General features: G+C 37.5%; 1 protein-coding gene across 11 annotated transcripts in view; it reads right to left on the reverse strand.

Moving 5' to 3' along the window:
* Positions 1 to 20,280, reverse strand: part of Sfmbt1 (Scm like with four mbt domains 1) — a 122,973-nt gene that overhangs the window by 67,558 nt on the left and 35,135 nt on the right. For 3 of the 11 annotated variants that reach the window (XM_020175213.2, XM_074043934.1, XM_074043931.1), the window contains exon 2: positions 18,788 to 18,856. The exons of 6 other annotated variants lie outside the window; for them this stretch is intronic. The gene's annotated coding sequence lies outside the window, so the exon portion shown is untranslated. Of the gene's footprint in view, positions 1 to 13,734; positions 13,908 to 18,787; positions 18,857 to 20,280 lie in introns of all 11 variants that reach the window. 2 more of the 11 variants (XM_074043933.1, XM_074043930.1) reach the window with 1 other exon arrangement.

Raw genomic sequence — 20,280 nt, forward strand, 5'->3', positions numbered from 1 at the left:
GCTAAAATGACTTATTTTTCACCCAGATTGACAAAAATAAAGAATTGCTAACACCCAACACATTGTGAAAACAATGGAAAAATGGAAGCTGTCATTACCAATTAAAGATAAAAAACATACAGCCTTTTTAGAGAGAAATTTTATTCTATCAAAACATTAGCTTGCATTTTCTACAACCTACCAATTCTACTTCCAACACCTATTTCAGAAAAATACTCAGAGAAAATAAGGAAATAAGTAGCTTAACAGTATCAAAAAAAAAGAACTTAAATTGTCTTCACTTTCAGGGGATATACACAGAAACACACCTGTGAGTACAAAGTGACAAGAGCCAAAATGTTTGCTGTATTAAGAAAAAGCTAGAAACTTCAATGTCAATAAATTATAGCATACCCATAAGAATTTAAAAGAATGAGACTGTTCAATGAATATAGAGTTTATGCTGACATGACCAAAAAGTTCTGAGTATACATAGTGGTTTAATATAGATGTATAAAATATTTTTATAAAGGCTTGTATCTATATAAAATACAAATGAAACTACCTATTTCTCTAGATATACATATACATGTGCAGATAGCTTTAAAATGGTCTGGAAGAATATATCCAAGTCACTAGTAGTGGTTATCTCAAGGACAGGTAAACATTTTATGATGAGAATATACTCATGTGTTTACTTCTAGACAAAGTGCATTTACTATATGGAAAGTCATTTATTCTTTTTTTTTCTTTTTTTGACAGTACTGGGAATTGAACTCAGACACTAGCAAGCACTCTCACACTTGAGCCATGCCCCCAGTCCTTTCTTGCTTTTAGTTTGTTTTTCAGATAGAATCTCATGCTTTTGCCTGAGCCTGTCTTGGACTACAATCTCCCACCTCCACCTTTCAGTTAGCTAGGATTACAGAGGCATGTGCTACTACACCCAGATTGTTTTTTGAGATAGGGTCTCACTAACTTTTGCCCAGGCTGACCTGAAACTGTGATCCTCTTATCTACACCTCCCATGTTTATTCATTCTTTCAATAAATATGTTCTGGAAACCTATTTGTGTCAAGTTCAATCAAAATATTAGGTATATAAGGGAAGAAAACAGACTAAAATCTCAACCTTTATGAAGCTTACATTTTAGATTAAGGAAGAAAATGCAGAAGAGTGGTAACAGCATGTATTGAATTTAAATAGGGTAAAGAGATGGGAAGTTTACTAAAAAAGTAACATATAGACAAAGACTTGAAAGAGATGGAAAGAAAGAGCATGCCAGACACAAAAGCAAGCACAAAGGCCCTAAAGTGAGAGTGTGTGAACTGTGGTTTAGGCACAGGAGGAAGCCAGGGTAGTCAAAACCAAGTAAGCAAACAGAAGTGCACAAAAGGAAAAGAGGCAAAAGAGGCTACCCTCACAAGGATTGCCACACCCCAGGTGCCAGTTGTGATGTTCCCCCACCTACGGCCCTTAAAGAACCATACTTAGTGGGTGATTCTAATCACCCTACAGTCATAAAATACAAGGGCAATGTTAAAAAGAATGTCAAATGGTACAGCCACTTTGTAAAACAAGTCTGGCAATTCCTAGAAATGTTAAATACGGAGTTACCATACGACTCAGGGATTTCACTCCTTTATATATCGAAGACATATGAAAACAACCAACAAAAACTGGTCAGGCATGGTGGTACATACCTTTAATCCTGGACATTAGGGAGAATGAGGAAGGTTGGAGCTCAAATATGAGGCCAGCCTGGGCAACAAAGTCAGACCTCATCCCCCTCCTCCAAGAAAAACAAACCTGTTCCTAAATTTTCACAGTAACATTAGCCATAACAGTCAAAAGGTAGAAATAATTCGAGTGTTCATCAAGTAATTAATTAATGGATAAATGTGGCATGTTTACAATTACAGAATATTATTTGGTCACAAAAAGAAATGAAGTACTAATGCATCCTACAACATGGATAACAAAAATATTATGCTAAGAAGCCAGATATGAAAGGCCACATATTGTATGCTTCCACTTATATAAATGTCCCAAATAGGCAAATTCGGTCTTCACCCTCCATAGAGACAGAAAGCAGATTAGTGGATGCCAAGAGCCAGTGGAGAGAGGGTAACGGGGAGCAAATGCTAATGTGATAGCTATACCACTCTGATGGTTTATATATACAAAAAACAAAACAAAACTGAAATGTATGTTAAATAAGTGAATTTTACTATGGTATACAAAATACAGCTTTGAAGCTGTTTTTAAAAGGTACTTATATTAAGGACATGACTGTGCTTTTAAATAACATCCTCATTTTTAAACATAGAGGTCAACGACAAGACAGAGGCAAAAAGACTGTGGTCCAAGGTCAGCAAGGCAAAAGACCCTATCCAAAAAAGGGGTTTGGGGATGTGGCTCAAGTGGTAGAGAGCATTTACTAGCAAGACCTGAGTTTAAAAAACAAAAGAACCCTGAGCTATATTAAAAAAGAAAGAGAGAAAGACAAGAAATCTGGGTTACCAATACTATTATTAGGTTATGTAAGATACTGAGGAAAGAAATAATTTATTAGTTTGTATTAGTTAATGTTATGCTTTAACAGGAAAACTACAAATTTCAGCTGCTTAATCCAACAGATGTTTATTTCTCTCACATAAAACCCAAATAGGTACCTATCAGTGGTAGCTCTCTATCATGTGGTAATTCATGAAGCTAGGAGCCTTCCTTCACACAGCTGTGTCATCTTAGACACAAGCTTCTCAAGTTATCCTGAGGGTAGGGAAGGGTGGAGAATCCATTATGGGAGGTTTTATTGGGCCAGGCCTAGAAGGGGCGCATCCCTCCACCCACATCCCACTAGTTAAAATTCAGCCATACAACTTCAAATAACTATAAGGGAGGCTGAGAACCATAATGTACCTGTGTTTAGAATTGGTACTGTCACTCTCTAGAATTTATATTAAGAGCTAATATCAGTTATTTAAAGAAAGCTCTTTATGAGCTGCGATATGAACCACCATGGAATTCTTAGTCAATAAATAATTACTGAGCATCTATTACCTGTCACACCCTATTCTAAATTAACAACATATTAACGTATTATATATGAATTTGTAAGCTGCTATGAAGATTCTGGCTTTTGGGAAGTCATTGGAGGATTTTGATCAGAGGAGGTATATAATTTGACCTTTTAAAAGGATCATTCAGTAGCTATGTTGAGAACAGACTATAAATAAATAAGAAGATGCAAACAGACTATAAGTGAACAAGAGCAGAAGCAGAAAGATCAATTTTTAAAATTGTAGAAACTGTCCAGGTAAGAGGTGTTAATGCCTAAGTCCAGGATTAGGACCAGCAAAAATGGTGAGAAGAGTAGAAGATGGGTGTGGGGTCTGAGAGAAACAGCAGTGTCTAGTTTTTTGCGTAGCAACTGGGAGAGGATGGAATGGTTGCTTATAGAAAGAAAAAAGAGAAATTATGAGGAGGAATGGTTTCAGGAACAAAAATTTTGAGTTACAAGGCAAAACAGAGCAATGTGATTACTTTCCTTACAACTAAAGTTTTTCTCTTTGGGTTTCCAGGAAAATGTTTCCCAATCAACAAAAGTATAATTATTATACACATTATTTGTGCAGTGCTTTCAGTTTATGAGTTATTTTCATACTTTACACTTCTTCTGGGCATAATAACTTTTTAAGGTATCTAGAATGGGAATGGGGTAAATTTTTTTTTTCCATCTTGGGAACCTTTCTCTCAGCTTCAATTCCACCTTCTCTAGATGGAGAGATCAACCATGAAGGCATTTCTCCATACCAAAATCATTAATGCTGTGTTTTTTTTTTAAACCTCAATTTCAACATCCACAAATTTTCCAATAAAGGCCCTTCAATGTCAATTTTCCTACTTGTCTTACAATAATCTTAGGCATATATTTTTTAAAAACTGATTTGTACTATGATGAGGTTGGAAATACAGTGCTAACCAATTTATAATTCCTGGTCCACAGCTGCTAAGTATGACTACTTCACAACCCTATTTCCTCAGCAATTACTAATTACCAGAATATTGAGTAGCTAATCATTGCCAGATACCAAGATTGCTAAATAATGATCATGAATTTAAAATATAACAGCAGCATTTAAAAAGTATTTATTTACCCTTACATTATCTTGTAAACTGGAGAAAAGATAAATCTTCTAAATTCAGATATAATCGCATTTTTCATAGATTTTTAAGGTTATATTTATGGAAGCCAGTGACATAAACTCATATTTTAAAAGTCAGTATGCCTTTGTTCTAATTAAAGAGGAATTTTCCAGTGGAAACACTGCCAAAATGTATCAATTCCAAAACTATGAAAGGATTACAAAAACTGGGCTGCATGCTGAGCACTTAAAAAACATAGTATTTGAGTACCTAACTTTGTCTCCAGCAACGTGTTAAATAGTAAATAATTAGATCTGTTCCCAATACATGGTACGGTTAAGTATTTAACTGTTTTCTAATGGCATCTTAATCCTAATTATTCTGCTTAGCCCATATATAACAACCCCAAATTATAGGTAAGGAAGCACTCAGTTCAGTTCCTAGTTTCTCCAGTCCTTCTGAGATCCAGAGAACAGAAGACGGCTATGGTATTGTACAAATGAGCTGGCTGGAGTCCTGCTCTACCCATGTAGCCGTCAGGGGCAGGTGATACACCACCGGCAGGTCTCTGCAGGCTCCATAGTGGATGGCAACAGGCAGTAGCACAGGTTTAGAGGTGGAGGCCCCTGGCAGCAGGAACACCAGCACAGGGCTTAGCACCCTAAGTGTTACAGCTCCTTCATTGGGTTCTGTACCCCAGGTCACCCAGGTCATTTGCTGCTCACAGATAAGCTCACCTTGTCACCCTTACTGCTGCCCTGCTGCCAGGGCAGCTTCCTTCCTGCCACGGTTGCTTTTTCTTTTTTTTTCTTTTTGTGTTAGTTATCGTGCGAGACCGCTCAAGACAATGTCTTGATTGAGACCTGACGTTGTAACATCAGGGTGACAGCAAGGAGAATTGTCTCCCAGCTACTCACAAAATGAGCTGAGCAAACTGCTTATATAGCCAGAAGGGGGAAGGGAACCAAGGGTTCACTGTGATGGACCAATCACAGTGTATAGTCCATTATGCAAATGATTGCATATTTACTAATCATAGGTCATCTGTTGAGCCAAAGTATGCCCCCTACTCTGGCCTGGGTAGAAGTGGCAGTTGTGGCAGTTGGTCTTCTGTTGAGCCAAAGACAGGCACAAGTTGCTTGCTGGGGCAGTGTCTCTTGGAGCTGCAGTGGTGCTTTGGGTGTTGGCATAAAGTCAGCCTGGCTGCCTGGTTGGCAATCCTTTGCTCAGGGCAGCCAGGGTCCCAGAGAAGGATCTAGCAGTTGTCAGTTGGGAAATTAAGTCTACCAACCCCCAACAGCTCAGCACATTTAAACTTTCAAAAGGGTGCTTATAACAAATGCTTATCAATAACAGTACTTTAACAATGCTTAACTCCTGTCCCAGTGTCCCAGGGAGAAGTGCGTCCCTACCATCTGTTTAGTATCATGATCATACAACTTAACTAATTTTGATGTCTAACAGACTGACCTAAAACTCAGAAACTTAATCAAATTTACAGTAAGCAACTGATAATGTTATATTTAAAGGGAATGATAGAGACCAATAAGGATCAATAACTTAGTTTAACTGTAAGAACTCATCTACAGACAGAATAAAACAGAAACCTGAAGTAAAACCCTCCAAGTGTTTGTGATGTTCTTACCTCAGGGTTAAGAAACTGACCACAAAGTAAAAAGACTCAAAAGTTCTGATAAGGCCCGGGAGGTTATTCGATTATCTTATAAATAGCTACCTCTGCACTAATCTCCAGTATAGGCAGTGCTCCCCCTTCCCCAAGGAAAGACCACCAAGAGGGGATAAGGGGGAGGTTTGATTGGTCATCACGATTAAAGAAAAATTAGAAAGGTCAATTAAGGAAAGTCCACCAAGTGTACATACACAGGCCAGACCAGGAAGAAAAATGGCATGAAACCGGACCAAACAAACCACCTTGTCCCAGAGGTCTCAAGAAGAGAGCTGAGGACAGGCTGTAGTAATTGCCATCTGTGCCCCTTTGGAGGCTGCCTTCTGGTGAATCATTCAGCAAACTAACTCCCAGGAAGTTGGGGGCAGGGCTGGCATTGGTGGAGGGGTATTACTTTTGTCACAGTAAGTGCACAGGCTTTTTTTTTAACTCGGCTTCACACTTGCAAAGCAAACATTCTGTCACTTGCACCACACCTCCGTTTTTGCACCTGTTTTGCCTTGTAACTCAAAATTTTTATTCCTTGAAACCATTTTTCCCACAACACTGCCCAACTTCCTCTAGAGACATGCCACCTTTCTACAAATCTAAAATTTTCACTTCATCACTTCAATTAAGCACATTCACTTGTACCTTGCTTTGGGAACACCATTTGCTTTTGGGAGGCAGATTTCACAAAATGTTCATCAAATCACACAATTTAGACACAACTGACAATAATGTGGGGCTGACTGAGTGCTTCTCTACATCAACTGAGTGTAAAGTATGTGAAGAGTTAAAATGTTTGTTTTTGAATTTTTTTATTTAAAAAAAAATTTGGGGCCACACTTGATGAAACCCTCATATAATAAATCTGCCAATAAAGCAGGTTACTGTATACCATTCCCAAGTCTCAAAATTTCCACAAATAGCAACAGCTCTCCTGCTATGGTTTCAATGTTACATCCCACCCAATAGTCACACATTGAAACTTAATCCCTAATAACAGAGGTAGGGCGTTTGGGGTTGGGACATGATTAAATCATGGTGACTATGCTTTCATAAATGGGTTACTGCCATTAAAAAAAAAGGCTTTAGAGAGCTGCTCTGCTCTCTTGTCCTCTTTCCCTTCCACTCTTGCCATGTAAGGACTCAGTATGGAGGTATCATCATTGAGGAATGGTACCTCACCAAATCAATGGTGCCTATGCCTTGCTCTTGGACTTCCCAGCCTCCAGAATAGTGGAAAAATAGATTTCAACTATTTATAAGTTACCCATTTTTAGGTACTGCTATAGCAGTACAAACAGACTAAGACACCACCCATCCCTGAGGAAGAAGTTGTCCATTCTGTGTTCTACCACCACTAGGCAGGCTAGACATCAGGGAAAGTTCGGGACTTAAAAAACAAAAAACCACACAGACCAATTTAGAGCACCCTGCTACTTCTCCCTGACCTGTCCCCTCAGAGCCCAGAGAGCTCCATTTTAATTAAAAACCCTTTATTAAATTAAAGGGGAAATTTCCTCCCACATGGACTTAGGGTACGTGAGAATTAGCATAGGTATATGCATGGATCCACCCAGATCCTCCACCTGGCTAGAAGGTCACTGAAGACAAGGAGTGATGCAAATGTTCTCCCCACCTCCAAGTTAAGCATAATATAAAAATGACCTGAAGTAAAATCCTTTCCTTTTTTTCCCTGCATGTGGTGCCTCCATTCCTCCTGGCAGAGACCCCACCTGTAATCCCCTTTCCCATAATAAAAATCCCATTAGTTCCCTCACTACATTCACATTGCTTTGCTTGGATTCTTCCTTATCACAGAGCACAAGGACCAAGATCTTCTGATTAGAATCATCAGTGACTTCAACACAAAGGCAGTGACAGAAAACTCCCACCAGCTAACTTCTGAACAGCAGAGAAGAAAACAAAAACAAAAACCCTGTCTTTACACTGCTCCAAGCCCCTGTGACACCTCCCCATTGGTGCTGCCCACTCAGAATGAGTCTGTGCCTTCACTCACACAAAAGCCAGTTCAGTCAACTATTCTTCTTAAAACAGGTCCTGAATTCCCTCCTTCCCTTAAACACATTCCACTTTATCTGTAGTCCAAAACACAATGCAGGAGAATGAGAACCTTAAGATGGTTTTGATTTCTGCTTTAAATACCCTATTGTCACCAGGCAAAATAGTTAAAGGATAAATTTGCTCCATTAATTAGACTTTGATACTAAGGTCTTGGTAAGCAGATTGATGGAACCAAAAACAAACAAACAAAAAGCTGTTCCTTCCTCAATGTTTCCTTAAGTTTAACTAATTATCTAATAAAAGCAGAGCACCTGTCAAAAAGGAAAATGCAGGAAAAGCACAGGCAAATCGGTGTACTCCACAACATGAAGGAAAGAAACATCCCCAGTTAGAAGGCAATTCTCCCTCTCCAAAAGTACCTCAGCACCTTGGGTCCTCCTGGAAGAGCACTACTACTCTAGAGGAACTCAGCATGGAGCCTGGGCTCTGCGTTAGTCATACCCTAGGATTCTGCACAATCAGCTGTGCCTAAAGATGGGAGTGGAGGAGTGGGAGGGGGTGAGGGGGAGAGATGGCCCAAACAATGTATACACATATGAATAAATGTATAAACAATTAAAAATAATTTGAGGTTTCCAGTTTTGCAAATATGATGACTTTCAAGTTTTAAAAAATAAAACTATTTTGGGCAGGTGGTATGCCTCAAGTTGTACAGTATCTACCTAGCAAGCATGAGGCCCTGAGTTCAAATCCCATACCACCAAAAAAATACATATTTATTTATTTATTTTATGTAAAGAATTTCAAAAAGTGCCATATAAGTAGGGGGAAATAAAAGAGACTAGTGGATTTTTTTTTTCTAAACAAAAATCTAAACGCTTATAAACTCCAACTAAACTGGTAACGTAGTTTTTGCACTTTATCTACTATGTAGATAGTAGCTGCATGTTTCTTACAGTAATTTTTACTTGTATGTAGCACAACTATTACATCTTAAACACTGTATTACACATAGCAGTCCATTTTAAAACAAATTACTTCAAAATTTGACCTATTATACGTCTGGCACAGACCAGCTATTTTGCTATACTGTTTAAAGACCTATCTTCACAGCAGTTACTTCTCAAAACATATGCTCTTTATGTGCTGTGCTAAATCTCTACACCTTCAAAGGGTTAATTTCAGGCTGGTCACTTAGTGGCCAAGCATTCCACACCCCATTAATTTATTTAGCTCTGACTATTCTAAACATCTACTACATATAGCTCCTTTTAGGAGTTGTATCTACTTACAAAAAACTACAAAATTACTGTGACATTACATTAGAATTTAAAACAGATGTACTGACTAGCAAAAAAATTTTTTCTTTAAATTCTATTAGGCAAAATTCTGAAAGCAGAGTTAACAAGTAAGATACAAGTGAAAAATAATAGTAGGGAAACTTCAATACAATCTTAAAATCTATGTCAACTTTAGAACTTTTAAAACTTTTCTTACAGTTAAGACCAAGGAAAGAACCACTCTTTCACAACAGTAAAGCAACAAGAGTATCATAAAACAAAGCTGTAAAAACAAACAAAAAAAAAGGAAGCAATTACTATATACTTATTATAAGATACTGGTAGCTCACACCTGTAATCTTAGCTACTTGAGAGGCTGAGATCCAGAGGATTGTGATTTGAGGTCAGCCTGGGCAAACAGTTCTTGAGACTCCACTTCCAAAATAACCAGAGCAAAATGGGGTGGTAGTGTGGCTCAACCAGTAGAACACCTGCTCTGCAAGCCCGAAGCCCTGAATTCAAACCCCAGTCCCACCAAAAAGAAAAAAAAAATAAGATTGCAAGACTGCAATTCACTTCAATACCACCCAAAAAAAAAAAAAGTCAAAAAAGATAGCAATTTGCTCTTATGAAGCAATAATTCAATTTACATGCAATCTATGCCTGTAAAGCAGGTCTTTAAGCACCAACCAGAACACTTTTATAGTTTCCAAACAGAAGGATTTGTCCATAAGTAATTACTGTAGAGGAAAACAAACAAAAAATTTAAAAAAAAAAAAAAACCTCAATCAACTAACAACCTGAAACTGTCTGCTAATTAAACTTGGAAATGGTGCATTGGAAAAAACACCCACTTGTTAACAGAATCATTGTTTGTAACTAAAGAGACCGTTTACAATTAAACCAGTGCAAAACAAAACAGAAAGCATGTTTTATAAAACATGCTAGCTAAGAAAGGATAAATGAATGACAGAACCTCTACTAAATACAGTACTAGATATAGATGTTGACCATCAAAGACAGCTTACACCAATCAGATAGCTATTGAGCTTCTACATATAGCAGAGAAGTTAGATATGTTAAAACACCATAATGGTAAGCCAAGTAGCAAAACCCAACTGTGGGAAAACACAGTAAGACAAATACCCGATTTTATCAAACAAGTTGGAAGAAAAAAAAAGAACAAGAAGAATTAAAGAACAATATAAATTTAAAAAGACTTAAGATGAAATTTTTAAAAAATCTATTCACAATAAAAAAAAATGAAAATCTGTTCACCATAGCATCAAAAAGAATAAATAAAACCCACACAGTAGAAGCTAGAAATTATGGCTAAATGAACTCAAAGAGCTAAATAAGTGGGAAAACATACTATGTTCATGGACTAGAAGACTCAAAGATGCCAATGTAATTCATGAAAAAAGAGTAAGTATTGTCAATAGATGAGGCTGGAGATGCAGGTCAGTGGTAGTGCATGGGGCACTGGGTTTGGTCTCCAGCCAGAGAGAGGCAAGAGAAGGGCAGTCAGAACAGAAACAACTGAATAGTCATATGGACAAAAATGAACCTCAACTTTACCTGACATGGTATATAAAAACTCAAAAAAAAAGTATCATAAACCTAAATGCAAGACCCAAAATTATAAAACAACTAGAAAAAAATCATTTTTTATCTTAGATTGGCAAAGATTTTTATTTAGACATGACACCAAATAATAAAAGAAATGACATTAAATGAGGACTATACCAAAGTTTAATACTTTTGCTCTTCACAGAACTAGGGACATAACTCAGTAATAGAGCATATGACTAACATGCTTGAGGTCCTGGGTTTGATCCCAAGCACCACAGAAAAGGCAAAGAAAAAAAAAAACAAAACAACCACCAAAAAATTTTGCTCTTCCAAGACTCTAAGAAAAATAATGGGCGAGGGGCATGACTCGAGTAATAGAGGGTGGAAGAAAGGGAGGAAAGCAGGAAGGGATGAAGGGAGGGTAAGAGGAAGAGAGAAAGAGAGAAGAGAAAAATGAGAGAGGGAAGGAGAGAGAGAGGGAGAGAGGGAGGGAGGGAGGGAGGGAGGAAGGGAGGAAGGAAGGAAGGAAGGAAGGAAGGAAGGAAGGAAGGAAGGAAGGAAGGAAGGAAGGAAAAAAGACAAAACCACAGATTGGGAAAGATATTTACAAAACATATTTTAGATTTGTATCTAAAAACTTAAAATTTGATAAATCTAATTTTTTTTAATTGGCAAAAGATTTGAATAGGAACTTCAACAAAGAAGATATATGAATAGAAAATAAGAGAGTCAAGTTTATTAGTGACTGGGAAATGCAAATTAAGCTACAAGTATCATTATGCAGCAACTAAAATGATTAAAAGACTAACAATACCAAAAATAAAGATGCAGAAAAAGTGAAACCTTTATATGATGCTAGTATGAACAGAGTGATACAACACCTTGAAAACACTTTGGCAATTTCTTAAAAAGCTAAACATAAACTTACTATACAACCTAGAATTCTTCTGGGTTGAGAAATGAAAACATATCCAAAGACTTTCACATAAAAGTTCACTGCTATGTGGCTGGGGGCATAGCTCAAGTGGTAGAGCACCTGCCTAGCAAGTGCAAGGCCCTCAATTGAAACCCCAGTACCCAGAAAAAAAAAAATCATGCTATGAAATGGAAACTCAAAAATCCATTAACTAGTGAATGGGTAATAAGCAAAATATGGCACATCTATCTACTGCATGGAATACTTCTCAGCAATAAAAAGGAAAAAAGAACTATTGATACGTGCAATAACAAGGAAGAATCTCAAAAACTTCGTACTAAATGAAATATGTCTAACAAAAGACTAATCCGGGGGCGGGAATAGAAGCAGAGACTGCAGGGAAATGGTCATATCTGGAGGGGTGATGGAAATGTCCTAAAATTAATGTTTATGATGATTGTACATTTGTGTAAATGTACTGAAACTCAGTAAGTTGATGTAAAATACATTTCAATAAAACTACTATTTAAAAAAAAAGAAGGGACTTAAGAAACCAATGCAACGCAATAGTTACTTGGATATTTTTTTTTTCCTTTTGAGGCACTGAGGTTTGAACTCATGGCCTCACACCTGCTAGGCAGGCACTCTTACCACTTGGGTCACTCCCCCCGCCTACACTGGATATTTGTATCACAAACAGTTTCTGTATTTTTATTTTTTTTTTATTGTGGTAGAATATACATAACAAAAACATGTCATTTTAACTACTTTTAGGTGTACAGTTCTATTATATTAAGTACATTTACAACACTGTGCAAAACAATTTTTTATTATAGTATATATGATAAAACAGAAACTGAGCTCTGCATAGATTTTAATGTTCTTAAGAAAAAAAAGTAAATCAATAATAATAGTATTTTGGTTGTATTCTAAAAACAATAAAAAGAGTCCTTAAGCCGAGTACCACTGGTTCATGCCTGTAATCCTAGATACTCAGGAGGCAGAGATCAGGAAGATGGTCGTTCGAAGGCAGCCCTGAGCAAATACTTCTTGAGACCCTATCTCAGAAAAACTCATCACAAAAAAGGGTTGGTGGAGTAGCTCAAGTGGCAGAGTGCTTGCCTAGCAAGCATGAGACCCTGAGTTCAAGCCCCAATACTGCCAAAAGAAAAAAGCAATGCGATGACATCCTTTAAACTGAAGGCATTTACCAAAACTAAAATATGCATATTGTTTGACCCACACACACACACTTCTAGGAATTTATCTTCAAGAAATTCACATACAGTACAAATAAAAGGAAGGGTATTTATTACAACATTGTTTGTGATGGCTTAAAAACTTTTAGAAACTACTCAAATATCTTCCAATAGGTGGTTGGATAAGTAAGTTGTGGTAAAGCTTCAAATGAAAAATATAATATAGGGGAAGAAGTGGGTGTGAGAATAGATGAAATAAACTTGGCTATGGGTTGATTACTGCAGAAGCAATCCTTGAATAATGCATACTTGGATGCTCATTTTACTATTTCATCTAATTTTTTTATGTGCTTGAAATTTCCCATAATAAAGTTTAAAATAAGACCACAAAAATTTAAGGACTTTTTTTTTTTCCTGGTACTGGTGCTTGAATACAGGACCTACACCTTGAACCACTCTACCAGCCCTTTTCTTGTGAAGGGTGTTTTTGGAGATAGGGTCTCGCAGAACTATTTGCCTGGGCTGGCCTTGAACCGTAATCCTCCTGATCTCTGCCCAATATCTTTTTTTTTTATTCATATGTGCATACAATGTTTGGGTCATTTCTCCCCCCTTCTCCCCACCCCCTCCCTTACACCCCCTAATCCCTCACTACCAGGCAGAAACTATTTTGCCCTTATCTCTAATTTTGTTGAAGAGAGAGTATAAGCAGTAATAGAAAGGACCAAGGGTTTTGCTAGTTGAGATAAGGATAGCTATACAGGGAGTTGACTCACATTGCTTTCCTGTACGTGTGTTACCTTCTAAGTTAATTCTTCTCGAACTACCTTTTCTGTAGTTCCTGGTCCCCTTCTCCTATTGGCCTCAGTCGCTTTAAAGTATCTGCATTAGTTTCTCTGAGTTGAGGGCAACAAATGCTATCTAGTTTTTTTGGTGTCTTACCTATTTCCTATCTCCCTTGTGTGCTCTCGCTTTATCATGTGATCAAAATCCAATCCCCTTGTTGTGTTTGTCCTTGATCTAATGTCCGTATATGAGGGAGAACATACGATTTTTGGTCTTTTGGGCCAGGCTAACCTCACTCCGAATGATGTTCTCCAGTTCCATCCATTTACCTGCAAATGATAACATTTCATTCTTCTTCATGGCTGCATAAAATTCCATTGTGTATAAATACCACATTTTCTTAATCCATTCATTGGTAGTGGGGCATCATGGCTATTTCCATAACTTGCCCAGCCCAATATCTTAACAACAAAAACTGTCCAGGTTCAAAGTTATTATTTTAAATTAACGTCTACATTCTCCTCAGTCTTGATTTGCATAAAGCAAGTGTTCATTAAACACCTTCTAAAATGAACTGTAATGAAAAGCCTGGGCCAAAAGACTGGATGCCTGTCTTTAGGGCAACAAACTCATAGTCCAAGGCCATTCAGAATCCAATACACAAACTCACTGCTTCATCAGCACCAACTTGCTTGAAGTCAGAGCAAGGATTTTGACAGCCTCCTCTTTCTTTCAACAAGTCGTATGATAGATCAATTCCAAAGCAATGAGTAAACACAATGATTCATGTTTAAATTAACTAAGATCAATATTTATACATAGATTTCTAGTGGTTAGGTTTTTCTCCCAACCCCTTTTGTCTTTGGTGGTACAGGGGTTTGAAATCAGGACTTCACACTTGGTAGTCAATGATCTACCAATTCAGCCATGACCCTAACCCTTTTTGCTTTAATTACAAGTTTGTGATTTTGCCTGAGGCCAGTCTGGACCAAGATCCTATTTATGTCTCCAGCATTGCTGGGATGACAGATATGAACCACCATGCCTGGTTCATTGGTTGAGATGGGGTTTCGAGAACTTTTTGCCTAGACTGGCTTGAACTGAGATCCTCCCAGTCTCCATCCCTGAGTGGCAGGGATTGCATGGTGTATAGCAGCTTGCTCGGCCCATCCTTCCCCCCTTTGAACCTAATCCAGAATATTTCACAAAGTATCATATTTAAATTTTCATTCTAGAAACAAGGCTATTCAATTTCAAAAGAAAAAGCATCTACAGGTTCTGTTTAACAGCCAGTACCACAAATCGAAATATAATCTTTATATGGAAGAGAATTTAAGACAGTAATGATACCAACTAGACAGTTAACAGTATTTATTAAGGAATTTTAATTTTTCCATGTGATTTTTTTAAAAGCTGGCAATGTGTTGATAGTTATGGAAATCAAGTAATGGGATATTATTTTTTCCACTTATGTGTATGTTAAAGACTTCCACAATAAAACACAAGCCATGAAGTAAAATTATAACAATAAATCAGCCTTCTCAGTAGCATCAGTTGTTGTAAACACAGAAATAAAAAGTGTGCGTGGTAAATGACATCATGATATTCATGGATGCAATTACTCACCTGAAGTAGCAGGAGAGCTATACCATGACTAATGTCCAATTTTACATATTACATATTACATTCAAAATACAGTCTCTATCCTAGAAATCTTTCTGGAAAACCAGTGATAGTTAACAAATATGTGGTGATCTATTCCTTCAACAGTGAATGTTAAAGCTAGAGTAGTAAGGAAAAAAAAAACCATTACTGGAAATTGATCTTATGAAATTACTGTTATAACCCAAAAAGCAACAACCAGGTACCAATGGCTTACACCTATAATCATAGCTACTCAGAAGGCAGAGATCAGGAGGATCGTGGTTCAAAGTTAGCTCTGGGCAAATAGTTCACAGACCCTATCTCGAAAATACCCAACATAAAACAGGGCTGAAGGCATGGCTCAAGTGGCATGGCTAGCAAGCAGAAAAAAAACTCAAAAGGCAGCAAAATCACCAGTTATTAGAGCATACTGGTTACTTCCATTCTAGAATTGCTTTTGATGAGGTAGGTGGTTGTATTCTAATTTTCCTCCCTTCCCCTCTCCCCCTTTCTCCCTCTCTCCAGGGTCTTGCTCTGTATCCCATGGTGGCCTCTAACTCACTGTGTAGCCCAGGCTGACCGTGAACTCACAATTCTTCTGTCTCAGCCTCTCAAATGCTGAGGTTATGTGTGCTAGCACTCCTAGCATGATTTTCATTTTTTAATTAGGTAATCAAGTACCAGGAAGTCTGAGATTTTTAAAAACAACTTCTTTATGTACTCATGTACAAAAGAGACGTATCGGACTATGGTGTGAGTGAGCCACTCAGGCCTGAGCAGCAGCATCACTCACTGGTGCACCTCGGGCATCCAACTTTATGCCAGTCAATACTACATGCATTACTAAACTGAGGCAACCATTCCTGGTACCAAAATGAGTACCAGTCCAAAGGTATCATCACTGTTTTAAGTTTAAAGCGTACTTTTTTTTTTTCCTCTGGAGGCAGGTACAGTAGTAGGTCTGAATTCAGGGCTTTGTACTCCATCACTTGATATATGCCTCCAGCCCTTTTTTGCTTTAGGTTTTCAGATAGTCTCAATTTTGCCCAGGGAGCCTCCTACCTACCTCCGCTACCACATAGGTGGGATTACAATGTGCACCACCTCACCCGGCCCTCAAGGCCTTCTTTTTGACAACCGTTTACTTATTGTGCAAAGATGTTATCCTTTGCCAGATGAGGGATATTTAAGTCAGATGTGCTATAACTTTTCACAAAAAAGCAAAACTGGTATAAAGTAATATATTTCTTCCAGGGCAAAATCAGTTTATTAGTTTGTGTTTGTGAAGTCAAGGGATTTTGTTTATAAATTCCTGCCAGCAAAACATAATGAAGATTACATAAATATGGGAAATACAAACACACATTAGATATGGTTCTTACACTTTGAAAGCATGTGATGTCAGTAGAGAAAAACTAATAATGACTTACAAGGACAAATGATGACTACTAAATGCTCTGGAAGGACCACAACACATATTAGGGGTAAAGTGAAGGGGTAAGGGTAGGAGGTGATATTAGGCCAGTTCCAGAACAGGGATATAATTTTGATAAACAGATGAGGAAGAACACCCCAGATGGAAAGAAAAAAGTAAAAGCATAAAGGTGGGAAAGTTCAGTTTGTGCTTCAGACACAGCAACAAAACCAGCTTGGTTTGGACTGAAGACTTTGAGGCAAGCAAGAGAATAAAACTGGAAAGCTAAGTTAGGATGAGCTTAGAGTCTCATGTATCAACAGTTTGCTCTCAGCCTGAGACTTCTAAATGGGGGTGAGTGACATGAAAGTACACAGAGTACAGACAGAGATGCTCAGGATGGAATGGAGAGAAAGAGCTTGGAAGCTAGTTTAGAGGATTACTATGGTAGCAATGAAAACAGATCTAATACTGGAGTGACAGGATGGAAATACTTAATTTATGTAATACTTCTATAGTTTCCAAAGGACTTTGGTTAAATGTTCTCATTTTACCTTCAGAACAATTTGTAAAACACATTTTTCACATTTCACAAGTAAGGAACTGCTGCTCAGGGCATTTTCTTTTATGACCTGAATTCCATGTTTCTTTTTACCAGTGTTTGTCACAACTGGTAGACTATAAGCTCCATGAATGTACTCAGGGACCCTGTTGATTTCTGTTTGCTCTTTAATCTCCACTGCCTAAGCAAGAGCTGTGCCGATTGCCTGATCCCGTGGGTCCTCACTGAACGTGGTGGATGAGTTTCCCTTGTTTCAATACTGCAGGGCTCGGCTCAGTGGTTCATGACTCTAATACTACCTAGCTGGAAGTCAGGAATTGGTAAGACTGCAGTGCAAGACCAGCTCAGGCAAAAAGTTTAAGAGAACCCATCTCGACTAATAAAAAGCTGGGCATGGTGCAGCACACCTGCCATCACAGCTATGTGGGAAGCATAAATAAGAGAAGCATGGTCAAGGCTGGCCCTGGCATAAAAGTGAGACCCTATTCAAAAAAAAGAGCTAGGGGAGTGGCTTAAATGGTGAAGTGCCTGCCTCATAAAAACAAGGCCCTCAGTTCAAATCCTACTACAGCAAATCCTAGTTTGTGTATGTTTTTAATGATTGTTCTGATGGTAGAAAGGCTTTAGACAATTTTAACACCTCTTGGTACTTCCTAGACAACACTACTTTTCTCCCTACATAGGAGCAAGGAAAAAGAGTATCAGGCAACCTATCACCTTCACAGTTGAATCAGAAAGTCACTCTGAGTGATATAATAGACTAAGGGCACAAAAATGGTTAATAATTGGTAATCATTTCTTCAAAAATGTTCCATTTCTTTGCAAAATGCAATGTATACTAAGTTAAATAATCATGCATATGGTTAAAATTGAGAAACCCTAGCTGACAATACGTGGGCCAGGAAGAAAGAAAATACTCCAAGAATAATGGAGACATGTCAAAGGACAAAGAAGCCTGAAGGGGCCCCTCCTGCCAAACCTGAGACAATTTAAGCATCAATATAAGTAATGAAAGTAACAAATGATAGTTCATTAAGCAAAATAGTAAAGTATGAGTTCTTATTGACACAAATTAATAAACTATTAAATTGAAAGTTTGATGAGGAAGGGATAGTTAAATAATTTTAAATACTTATCCATGAAATACTAATTACAAATAGAAGAGAAGCTTATCAGTGAAGAAGCCTGGCAGACACTACCTCAAGCAGCATCTCATCAGAAATAGGACAAATTGAAATGATATGTCATCAGATTGAGGCATAGCATCACTTCTGTAATATTCCTCCCAAAAATGGATAATCTGAATTTAATCAAGTGAAGACAACAAACCCAAACAGAAGTATTCTAAAAATAAATAGCCTATAATCTCCAACCCATCAAGACTAAGAAATTCTAAAGAAAGAAAGAGAAAGACTCAGCAACTAAATGCAAATTAGTTTCTGAATTGACTTCTTTTGCTCTTACCAAAAGCAGGGTTGGGGGACTTTACTGCCTCAACTTCCATGGGAGTATTTGATGGCGATAACATGCCAGTATTAATTTTCTGATTTTGATTGTTATACTGTACTTATGGAGAACAATGTCCTTACCATTGAAAATACACACTTGAGTATTCCAGAATGATGGCACATCAAGTAGACAACTTATTGTGAAATGTTCTGGAGGAGAGAAAAAAAAGTTTTCTCTATTATACTTTGTTACTATACTTTTGACTGTTTCAATTTTTAAAGTATTTTTAAATGATGAGCCTCTCTCCAAAATAAAAGTTATAAATGCAATCTTAATAATACATATATTTATTCTTTTCAATAAGACTAGTCTCTTCATAAGAAGTATACTTAAACTGGTATGGTAGCACATGACTATAATCCAAGCACTCAGGAGGCTATGGCAGAAAAATCATGAATTTGAGGCCATACTAGGCTACAAAGCAAGACCGTATCTCAACCCCCACCTCCCAAAAGAAAGGACACTTAATGAGTACTCCATTTGGTCACTAGAGAAGCAGTTGTGAAACAGTGTCATGTAACAGCAGCAGCAGCAACAACAACAAAAACAGGCTTTACATATAATAACCTTGTCTTCAGACTCTAGTCTACCACATACAAATTTTATGAGCTTAGAAAGATTTTTTTACCCTTCTGGGTCTCAATACCCTAACTCCATAAAAGTAGGAAAACCATCTTTTTTACAGAATAGCTATGAAGATGAAGCAAAATGGCATATCTGAGAATGTCTTCCATGTAATAACTTTTAAGTTCTCTCATTTCTAAGCACCCTGTTTAAGGCTTGCACCTAAGAAATAGGCTTCCTAATACCAAACAACTTTTAAGATTAAAGGGCTATTACGGATCCTTCACTTTACCCTTCCTTCATCAATAAGGCAACTGAGCCCCAACAAGACCCCAGACTGCACAGTGCAAAGGCAAACCAGCACTGGTTTGGGCTCCAAACAGCTGGCCAAGTTCTCATTTCATCTTCAGAACTCTAAAGGAAGCATTATAACTTTAAGATTATGAAATCAAGGCTTAAGCAAAATTAAGAAACCTACTCAGAATTCCAAGTCTAATTCCAAAATTCATGAATTTCCCATAAATGCTATCTCAGTTATTTCCAACCATAATTAAGACACTGTACACACGTTTAAAAGGTTTTTCTATATCCTACGCACATAAGTAATTACTTCCTTATTCTCAGGGTTCATTAAATGTTATCACTGTAAAACAGAAATTGTTCAACCCCTAGGCCTTTGTCCATCAGAATCCTCAGCAATTTACACTAATCTTACCCACTCCCTTATCTCATATCTGTTTATTAAAAATCAGCAACAGTGCTGATTTTCCTAAAATGTCTTCCCACTTTAAGTAGTTTATCATATTCCTACTTTTTAGAGCAAGGTTTTAATCTGAAGTCAGTCCTAGGGTCCATGAAGAGAATTCAGGAGACTGTGAATATGAATCAGAAAAAGGGTTTATGTCTATTTTCTCTGTTGCTGTAACTGCATTCTGTATTTATAGAATAAGACACATTTTCATATTATGGTCATTCCAGATTATATGTAACTGATTTTCCTTTTAATCTT

Source organism: Castor canadensis, chromosome 10 (assembly GCF_047511655.1).
Source record: "Castor canadensis chromosome 10, mCasCan1.hap1v2, whole genome shotgun sequence".
NCBI classification, from domain to species: Eukaryota; Metazoa; Chordata; class Mammalia; order Rodentia; family Castoridae; genus Castor; species Castor canadensis.